Source organism: Copadichromis virginalis, linkage group LG22 (assembly GCF_057382275.1).
Source record: "Copadichromis virginalis isolate Kocher_CV1m ecotype Utaka linkage group LG22, C_Virginalis_male_GT1.1, whole genome shotgun sequence".
NCBI lineage: Eukaryota > Metazoa > Chordata > Actinopteri > Cichliformes > Cichlidae > Copadichromis > Copadichromis virginalis.
In genome coordinates this window covers 15598968-15609322 of record NC_140638.1, presented here as the reverse complement: position 1 = coordinate 15609322, position 10355 = coordinate 15598968, and the positions used below count along the sequence as shown (strand labels likewise).

The following is a 10355-nucleotide window of genomic DNA, read 5'->3' as shown; positions in this document are numbered from 1 at the left end:
TGTTTTAACTTGCATTGTAGGTGAGGTCCTACTGTGGAACACGTTTTTTTTTATCTATGTATGTGATGTTTGATGTTTGTTGTAGTTGTTTTTGGAATTTTCTACTTTGCCCTCAATTTTTAGCAAATCAATTAATTACACTTTTTTATTTATTTATTTTTTTTACAAAACCTAACTTCCCTGCGTTGCACTTAATTACTGAAATGCAGGCAAAACTTTCCCCAAGTTACAAATAGCTGGTAAAAGAAATAAAAGCCATTTTCTTGAAATGGCACATGATGTGGAAAGCTATGTTTTGTAGCAATGGAGCAGTCCATTCGCTTCTGTTTATCAGGTGGTAGCAGGAATAATAAGCATATAACTCAAGAGACTATGAAAAGCCCATCAAGTCAGATCACTGTATGCCATGTTCTCAGAATGCAGTAGATAGTACCTTCCAAAAATGGTCTAAGAAAAAAACCAGTGAACCATCAATAGGGTCACTGGTGCCAGAAGCTCACTGATGCATGTATAATGGACTATGTGGTCCACCTGCACAGAAGAACTACTGTGGCATAAACTGCTCAAAAAATAACACTGGCTATGACAGAAAGATGTCAGAACTCATGTGCATCCCAGCTTGCTGCTTATGGACCAGATAGAGTACATAACCTTTATCCACAACCAATTCACAGCGCAGCGGAAGAAGGTGGTTTGGTGTGACGAATTATGTTTTCTGTAATGCGATGTGGACAACCCGATATGTGTGCCTCATTTAACTGGGGAAGAGATGGCAGCTGGATAGACTGGTCAGCCAGCAGAGGCAATGCTCAGGGGGAATATTCTGCTGGGTAACCTCAGTTCTTGGCACGTGGAGGAGATTTTGATACATAGCTGAATATTGTTGCAGTTTGATGCAATGGTATTTGTTAGGGCTAGTCGGTAAGTTCAGCAGGGTAATGCACACTATTATGCTGCGTACTAAGTTGGCTGGTCGCTTTATTAACTGTTTTGATCATCTTTTATAGCAATCAGTCACAAATCAATGCAGTTCAATTCAATATAATTTAGTCTACAAATTAGAGCCTAATCCAAAGCTGCAGATGTGAAAATTATTAACTAGCAAATATGATTTTTATTGCTGTGTCATTTTCCAACTACATTTGAGTCCATGGGAACATATTATATTATATACCTGTAATAAATTTTCCCATATTCTTATTATTTTTTTTTTTTATAAAAATGTCCCATGTGATAAACTGACATTTCAAAGCCTAGCCAGTTAGTCAGTTACTGGGCTTTCGTGAAATGTAGTCAAAATTTCTATCTGATATCTCCATTGAGGCAATCCTTTAAGACCTTGTGACATTTTCTCAGCTAATTTGGCATTTAAAGACTGTCAGCATTTTCTGAAAATACTCTTCTCTTTAAATCAGTATTACTGCAAACTCTCTCAAATTTGCTCCATTTCTTATTTCTGTAATTCCATTTTCTAAACTTTTTTCATTTTCAGTAGCTCTCAGCTCTGCTTGTTTTTCTCTGCTCTCCTCCTTCCTCCCCCTTTCTTTCACCTAGTTCCCCTCTTTCTTTCTATGAATAGTAATGTTGCCTTCTACGGTTTTTAAGTTGTACACTGAAAAAAAGGGACTGGCCATCTCTTGGATTTATGTAAGCATCTTGCATGTATTTAACACAATTGCCTCATGTTTTAAAGTTAAATGTAACTATATAGTGTAAAAACTACATGATATGCAGAAAGGGTGTATTAAATTGTTCATATCATGTTCAGGTGAAGTAAGTCAATAAGATAGCAACGTTAAATCTCGTGAAACCACGCGTGATTTCATCTCGCGGGCTTTGGATCGTGGTTTAAAAAAGGCATCCATCTCAGTCAAGTCGAGCAGCCAACTCTACGTTTTTGGTATGTCTTGATTTTTTGAATTAATATTTACCATATTTCAGCCAAATGTAGTTAAACGTCTAGAGTGTCGCCATGTAACATGCTAAAAAAGAGCCGTTAGCTTATTTGCTGTTTTATCTGTTGTCAAAGAATTGGCGCTTTTTCATTTGAATTTGTCTTTGGCACAAGAGCCGTAATATCACATTAAACCTAATTACGAGGCACTCATAACATAATTTGGTTTTCTGTGTGAATAGATTTGCCAACTGACTCTTCAGTTACATTGTGTATTTACTGCACCATGGTGTTAGTGAGATTTTGGACATTGAACAGCTTTAGCTAATATCATCAGCGGCATTATGCTAGCTTACATCCCTACCCCTCCTGGCCTCACCTGCTGTCCTTTTGTTTTTGTTTTTGTTTTTTTTGCTGCACATTGAGAGACGACCTCTATTCTGCATTTCACCAGGAGTCAGCTGATGGATTGTGGGTTCAAGGTGTTATGGTAAGAAAGTATATTCTATTTTCGTTTCTGTAACTTAATTATAATAGGTTTTTTATAATTATTAGGTGCATGCATACTCACCCTATTAATACAACTGAGAAATCCAAAATCTGCCATAGGTTTAACTTATACCTGTATGTATTGCCAGAAAGGTGATTACTGGACTCGCATTAATGCACACTTGAACTGAAATGAGGTTGTAACTTGTGGGTTGTTGGGTTGCAAATCAGAAACAAACATCTTTGGATTTTTTTTAATCCCATAAGATCTGGAAACACAGTTTTTATTCAACAAAACATTACTGATTAACCAAGCACAGTGCCTGCTGTTATTTCAAAATAATTTTATGTCATTTCAGATAAAATGCAGCATTCCAGTGCATCCCAACCATGCCTTTACAGTCAAGGTTTCTGACGGAGCTGAGTTTCTCTCTGACAGTCTGCTGAAAGTGTTTGCAAAGTGATCGGGGGAACAGGGCACAAAGCTAAAGGATGTAGCTGCCATTATGACAGTAAGAACTTTAAAATTCTTTAACTACAAAGTGTATATGTATTGCATTAGGTCAGTAAAATTTTTATGCTACATCCATTGAAACAGTCAACTATTACCTGTGAGTAATGATTCCACTAAAAGGATGCCATAATTTTCGTCATGCATTTACTGGCCCACTGAGAAAAATTTATCTTTTTTTAAAAATAAATGTTCTGGAAACTATATATCCATAAAGTTGATGTCAAACAGGAACTTTTGATATTGCTTTGTAGATGCTGGTGTTGCATGTTGACTGGTTTAAAAAGTCAAGAGTTTTTGTCTGGGATCATTTTCTTCTGTGCTACTGAAAAGTTCACAAATCTCTGTTTTCTTTGTTATAATAGTCAAGGATGACATTAATGCTCGGAGTCCCTCATCAAAGTGCTCCGCATCTGTGTGAAAGACAATTGCAACATCTTGGTGCAGGAGTTCATGGTGAGTGTTTTATGAGTAGATTGTGGATTTGCAACCTTTAAAAATGCATTTAGTTATCCACTTGATCCTCATTGGACTGGTTAGGACCAGTAGTCCTCTTTAATAATTTGAAGTTCACATGAGGCCTGGTAGTGAACTCGGCCGCCGGCCCTTGAGGCCCCACCACCACCTCTGTATTAGGGGTCACATCAGTGTGAAAAAACTTTAAATTTGTCATTCTAATGAACAAAGGAAAATCCCACCAGTATTTACATTAGCTTTTGTTTGAAAAAAAAAAAAAAAAAGACCAACTGACCAACAGCTAACCAAATTGTGGGGCTGAAAGTCTAAATTCTAACATCTTCTGAGTGACATAGCCTGGATTTCTGATGGGCCGGTGTCTTTCTAACAAAAACTAATGTAAAGCAATTGAAATTATTATGTTTTTCACCCTCTCTTAGAAACTCTGTTAGACCATGAATGGCAGCATGGCAGGCCACTCTTTGGCTATAGCTATTTACTATGTTGCTTGCATTGGTTTAAATTACTCTAACATTAGAACTGGTAGATTCAAAAGAGATGAGTTTAAAAAGGAATCTTAAAGAAATGTTTTGTGTTTAACCAGGACTTGACTGAGGCCACTGCACAGATTGAGAAAACCACAATGAACATCTGTCTCCAGAGATGCGCCAGGCAATGACTTTTCTGATGTTGTTCTTCAAGATCTGGATAACGTGACCTTTGCAGTAGCCATGCTGTTTGGACCTTTTTTATTCCTTCAACATGAGTTACCCATCACAACTCTGCTACACTTTTGAGGTGATTCAATGGGTGGTAATGGAGTTGGATGCAACTCAGCTCTCAAGAAAAGCTCACAACTAAGACAAAACTGCTCCTGCAACGAAGCTCACTGTTATGCATGTGAGGTGACCAGCTCTAGGTGAGAGGACATTTAAATCTCACACTTGTTCTGCTGCATTTTTGAAGCTCAATTCCAGGAACGGATCGCAGGGTTCATTTTTATATACTCTGCAACTGCCATGAGGACGAGCTGTTTTTTGTTGTTGTTTGTTTTTCCTTTTGCTCTGTACAAGTTCTGTTTGTCTGTTTGGCAGCATTTTTAAATTTCTCTTTGTATTTTTTCTTTCTTTTACTAGTGAAGAGATGCAGCGTGAACAGTTATACAGTCTAAATATCCCATATGGGTCGTGTGAAATGGTATTTTCAGTTTCATTCAGTTGAAGTAAAGAACGTTGAATATTTCTAAGTGTGCTGTTTTGAACCAAGATGTCACAGTATGATCAGTGCTGTAATTTTTGACAGTCACTGTATCAATGTTATTTTTGCGTCTCTTGAATAAAGTTTTTGACCTGCAAGTGCTAATTTCTTTAGTTATTGGGGTAAAATGGGTAGTGTTAATAGGAAGGTGTTTGCCAATTCAGTAACCTAATTTAATGTTAATGGAAACTAACATTACCTCAAATTGTTTAGTTATAATTGTTGTTTAACTGAATCTTGATGTCAGAGGCCTTAAATAGAATGTTTTGTATTGTTCTTTCCCAACATTTTTCAAAAGAAACAGTCTAATTTCTTTGCTGCGATTGATTCCAGAGAACACGGAAGAACTGACATTATTTAACTGTTGATTTATATAGATTCAGTAGAGGAGTAATGTCAGTTTAATTCTTTACCTACTGTCAATGCAGTGAAATTAGACATGTTGTTTTGAAAGGTTACTGGTGGATGCCAGCAACCATCTTGGAAGAGAACAATACAATCTGTTATAAGGCCTCCATTTGAAAATTGTGTATTTGATACTAGAATATAATAGCAAAATGTAATTTGAAGATAACATGTAGTATTTAAGTGACCAAGTAGTATTGGGTAAAAGTTATTGAATCGTGTTGGGATAACGTGAGAAAATTGTGAAGGATTAAAATATTCCAAGAGCTCAAATTACTTCATCAAAACATGTTTAAGTCACATTTTATCAACACAAATTGCACAGGTTTATTGAACATGAATAAATTGTGTTAATTTAACTCAATTGTTTAAGTTGCTGCCAAAGCAAAACATCTGTGTGCAACAAATGTCCACCATTGAATTAAGTAAATCCAACAACATATTTTTTTCAGTGTATTAAAAACTTAATTAGGAAGGGAGTGAGGACGATAGGCGAGGAATGTCGGCCCCTATAGCTTTACCAAGGGTATTAAAAGCTCAGTGCTCAGCCACATGCTGATCCTAAAGAGATATGCCTTAAAAGGCTGTGTACACACTTTAGGGCACGCAGACAAATGGCTGACTTGCACACAGACACATTCTAGTGTGTACTCTCATGCACAACGAGAATATATTGATCAAGGACATTGTTATCTGATGGCCAATGCTAACGGTGCTCCCCAAAGTCATCAAGAAAGTTGGGGCTGAGAAAGATGGAAACGAACAACAAACGGATAGAAGAGAGCACAGACAGGATCAAAGAAAGGTGCTCAATTATGTTAGATACACAGCAAAATAGAAAAAAATGGAGTGGAAGCTACGTGCCTGATTTTTCGGTGTGAAAGAGAGGAGCAAGTAAGGCAAGCAGAAAATAAAGACCATTATTCAAGGCAGGTTGACATCTCAAGGGTTTGTCTGCTGTCAATCAAGACTTTACAACGTGGCTGATTGTGAAGGACTTAAAAATTCCAAATCACTTTGAGATTGACAACTAAGACATTGCGGGAATTGCCCTGCAAGAAGCTTTGAAGGGTACGGAAATGTTTTCACTGAAAGTTACACATGCCCACTCCTGGGAAATGCTAAATACAAAAGATAGTATTTTTCAGTTGGCTGTTGAGGACTTAGCTTGGGAAAGTTTCCTTTTACATAGAAACCATTATGAACAAGTTTCACTTTGGCAATAAAACTGAACGTCCAGATGATGAAGCTCTTTCTTTAACCTCAAATCTACTGCCACTAATGTGGTTCATTGTCCTTGGAAAGGCCTGATTACTCATTGCTAGCGGCTCTGGCAGATGTGTTGTGCAGCCAGTTAACTGGCTATGTTGCTCAAAAATGAAATCTCAAACAAAATCAAATCTAGTCACTCCTGGATCTACCCACAAAACCTGTTCACATCAAATTGTCCTTATGACTTAAAACCCTCATTAACTTGCAAGTGATGCGTTGAAGTTCTTAGTAAAACATATTTCCTATATTTTGTACATTCAAAAGTTAGAGTAGTAGTCTTGTTTTTATTCTTATGGTGGTTTTGGACCCTGGCAAGTATTGGAAACTATGCCTGACCATTTAGCTTCCACTCTCATATGTCTACAAGCTAGCTTTTGGTTGTTGCCTGTTTTGCTAAATGAGGGCTAAGGGCTTAAGAGTTTTTTTTAAAAAAAGAGCTGCTTCCTGCTACTTAAATACCAAAGCGATCCTAAGGTGAACACTAAATGATGCTGAAATGCTTTGCAGGGCTGAGGGGAGCTCCTTTGAAGTCATGGAGATCTGTTCCCTTTAAGATGCTGTTTGAATATTAGAAGACTTCACTGGAGGCTCAGGCTCATTGCCTAGATCACGGATATAGTGGAAAACTTCAAATTTTATGTCAAGTTCCCTCAACGTCTGGTTAAATTGTGCATGTAAACTGCAGGGTTAAATTTGAGTTTAACACAACATTGAGACTACCAAAATCTGGCAGACGTGTCAACTTGGCTAGTAAATGCCTAAAAGTTGCCAAAGCATTTTGGCAATCAGTCACTACGCTCACAATGCAGTGCCTAAAATTGATTTTAAATGTGTTAAATATTTTCAGCCTAAGACTACCATCCTCCAAACAAGGCGTTCCAATTACTACAAACATGCAAGCATGTTTAACACTAATTTAAAATAGATTAGAAGCTTTCATGAAATTATACAAAAAATATACAAGTTTCTTTCTGAATTAATTGAAGGAGCTTTCACTGCATCAGCAGGAAGATCTTTAAATGACTTTACAACATAAAGTATCAACTTTTTATCTAATTAGAGAAACCAAAGCATACGATTCCATTAGGGATGGCAGCTCTGACTCCAATCACACATATTCAGTGAATAAGCTAACAGTACCCAGTTCTGTCACCTCTATATGTAGCGAAGTAGGTAATTACTATTTCTTTCTTACTATGCTGAGGCAATTTTGTGGCTTGCATCATCTGCAGATTTTCTGTTTGGGAATGAAAATAGTGTCTGTGAAAGGAGGTTATAATGGCTTACACATTATTTTCTGTGTATAAAGTTTTTATCAGGCTGCATATTTTTATTCTCGCGTCATTATGGCACGAAACTGAGAGAAGTAAATTAATCTTCCCACAAAACAAAATGAATTGTAGACCCTAATGCTGGGAACATATATCTATTAGCTAGTTACTCTGATAGTTGTTATGTGGGCCAGTTTCTTAGCATCCACCTGCCTCTGCTTCAATCTCCTGCCTTCTTTCTATCTCTCAATTCAATATTAATTCAATTTAATCTTCTATTTAATTCAGGAACTCTCTCTGGAGTCTCCTTTTTCTTTGATCGTCTCCTTGCTTTTCCCTCCCACTCTTCTTCACTGCCCCGTCCCCCCTTCAATCCATCCTTTTCAGGTTTCTATTCTCTTTTCAATCTCATATTGCCTTCAATTGCTCTACCTCTCCCCTGCATTTCCAGGAGAGACAGGGAGAGAAGTAAAGCGAAGTGTAAGGAAAGGGGAGAAAGTAGTGAGGAATAGAAAAGCTTTATGAAGTAAGAGATGAGAGAACAAAAGAAGATGAATGCAAAAAGGACCGACTAAGCAGAATAAGTTTAAAATGATAGAAGAGAGTGTATTTGAGGATAAACAGATGTGATGAGGACTGAGAGAAGGGGGAAATGATGGGGAGGAGAGAAAAGGGACTGAGAGCCTTGAGAGGCACAGAGGGGAGGGAGAAACAAGAAGATGATAAGATAGGAAAGAGGGGGAGGAAGAGACAGCAGCTTTACCGGATTGCTGATATTTCTCTGGGTTACATCATTTACAATGCCCCCCTGTCAGCCCAGTGGCGAATGTGCATTAACCCCTTGCCAAGGGAAAACCAATTAATCTCAGTGGCCCCTGCTTTCCACCATCCAATGAAATACCTGAGTACAAATATTTAGTGAATTACTTTATTTGGTAACCATAGTCACCAACACTGTTTATCTTATCTTACATACTTATCTTAATTATGAAAATTTATAAAAATGACAGATGGCGGATTGTTCTTTTACAAATAAATACCCTTGCATAAATATCACATGCTAACACATGCACACTCACAACCACATGCTAACATGCCTTTAGCATGGAAGCTCTTCACTGGGAATGAAGACACAAAGCACATCAAAGTAAACACTGGGGGACCATCATGAAAATGTTTGTAACTAATCAGACACTTCCCCCATCACCCAATTTAATGAGTTGAACTTTTAAAAGGAGTCAACAAAGGTAAAGCTGCTAAAGCTATGCATAGTTCAGAGCCAGCCACAAGTTAGTGGCCTCCGTACAAAACAAAAGAACCAAAGGAGTTAGGAGGAAAATTATGGATGAATAAATGTGGATCACTTGTCATGTCATGAATTTACATTGTGAATTCATAAACACATTGGGAAATTATTAAGTAACTGACATTTGATTTGTTATATAAATCTGTTGTATCTGCTTTTTGGTTGGTAATTTAAATGCAGCTCATGTTAGTTTGATTATCTGTAGCTCTTTTGAGCAGCAGAGCACTTTATTTTCAGTTGTTTAGAGACTTTCATTAAGAGAACATTTATTAAGAGAGCTTTAAAGCTTAATTATTTATTCTATTTATGATATTTTGTATTAAAAAATGTTGATTTGTGTTTTGTTTGTGCTAGCACATTTACAGAAAAGAATTGGTATTGGCAGGCCACAGCCAAGAAAGCTGCAATTCTTACATCTGTGCTTTAAAGCCAGTGTAGTGATAACCATTTTTATGCTATATGTTCAGTCACGTAATCTTTGGTATATTCCTTCTTTCTCTTCCAATTCTACTTTTTCACCCTCCATGAATACAAATCTTGTCTATTAGCATCGCTAGTGCCTTTTTTCAGCATGGATGCTTGGTGGTTACCTTAGTAACTGTCAGATATACATTTAGCCATTTTCAGTATAGCTATCTGTGAAAGCATAAAAGCAAGCCATAACACTGTGCTGTGATATACCAGGATGTATATAGAGCTTTACTGAGAGCACTTTAGACTACAAGCCATATTTAACCATGTATTCACACAGTGCTTTATTTTACACACTTCTCTTATTCATAACCAATTTGGAATAACCAATTAATATAACATGCATCCAGAGTTCCCAAAGGAAAATCACACCACTGTAGCAAAAACATGCGAACTTCACAAAGAAAGGTCAGGATATTTAAACCAGGCAAAGCGACACTGCTAACTACTGTGCCACTACGACACCCATTCTCACTCCCAACTTGTGACATATGCTGAATGAACAATTTAAAACAGTTTTTTTCCAAGTGTGATGTAGTTGGAAAGACTTCATCAGGTCACTGTGTCTGAAAAGATTAAATGAGACTTCAGGTAAATGTGCTCTGCTAGTATTGTCACTGTTGAGAGATGCATAACTGTGGTTACCAAGAAAATCCAGCTTGCTGTGAGTTGTAACACCTGTATAATATTGTGAATTGACTGACTTAATCCAAACTAGATAGTTTTGGGGCTTAAACCTAACCAAACAGCGACAGAAAAGTAAAAGTCAAAAAGTAAAGTAAAGAAAAATGTTTGTCCAGCATGAGCAGCATTCCCTGATTACGCTCAAACGTCTGTTTCCTGGTGTGAGGTTGTGTGACTTTGTGTGTGTGTCTTCTAGTAGGGATACACGCTGTGTTAAAATGTGATGTGAAGGGACGTATGCAATTTGAATGAAAATAACTTTCAAAATCCCCGGATTCATAATCCAATTGTCAAAGCCAAATGACACATCTGATGACTGGAAACTGTCCAATCACAAGT

The 10355-nt window shown here is 37.2% G+C and overlaps 1 long non-coding RNA gene across 2 annotated transcripts; it reads left to right on the top strand.

Moving 5' to 3' along the window:
• Window positions 1–1623: 1623 nt before the first annotated feature.
• On the top strand, window positions 1624–4591 carry LOC146683065 (uncharacterized). 2 transcript variants are annotated; one of them, XR_014917649.1, is made up of 5 exons: window positions 1624–1900; window positions 2321–2384; window positions 2743–2895; window positions 3260–3350; window positions 3955–4591. It is a non-coding gene; the product is annotated as an uncharacterized LOC146683065 (long non-coding RNA). The 2 variants fall into 2 exon arrangements; XR_014917648.1 differs by having other exon boundaries at window positions 1624–2384.
• Window positions 4592–10355: the final 5764 nt, after the last annotated feature.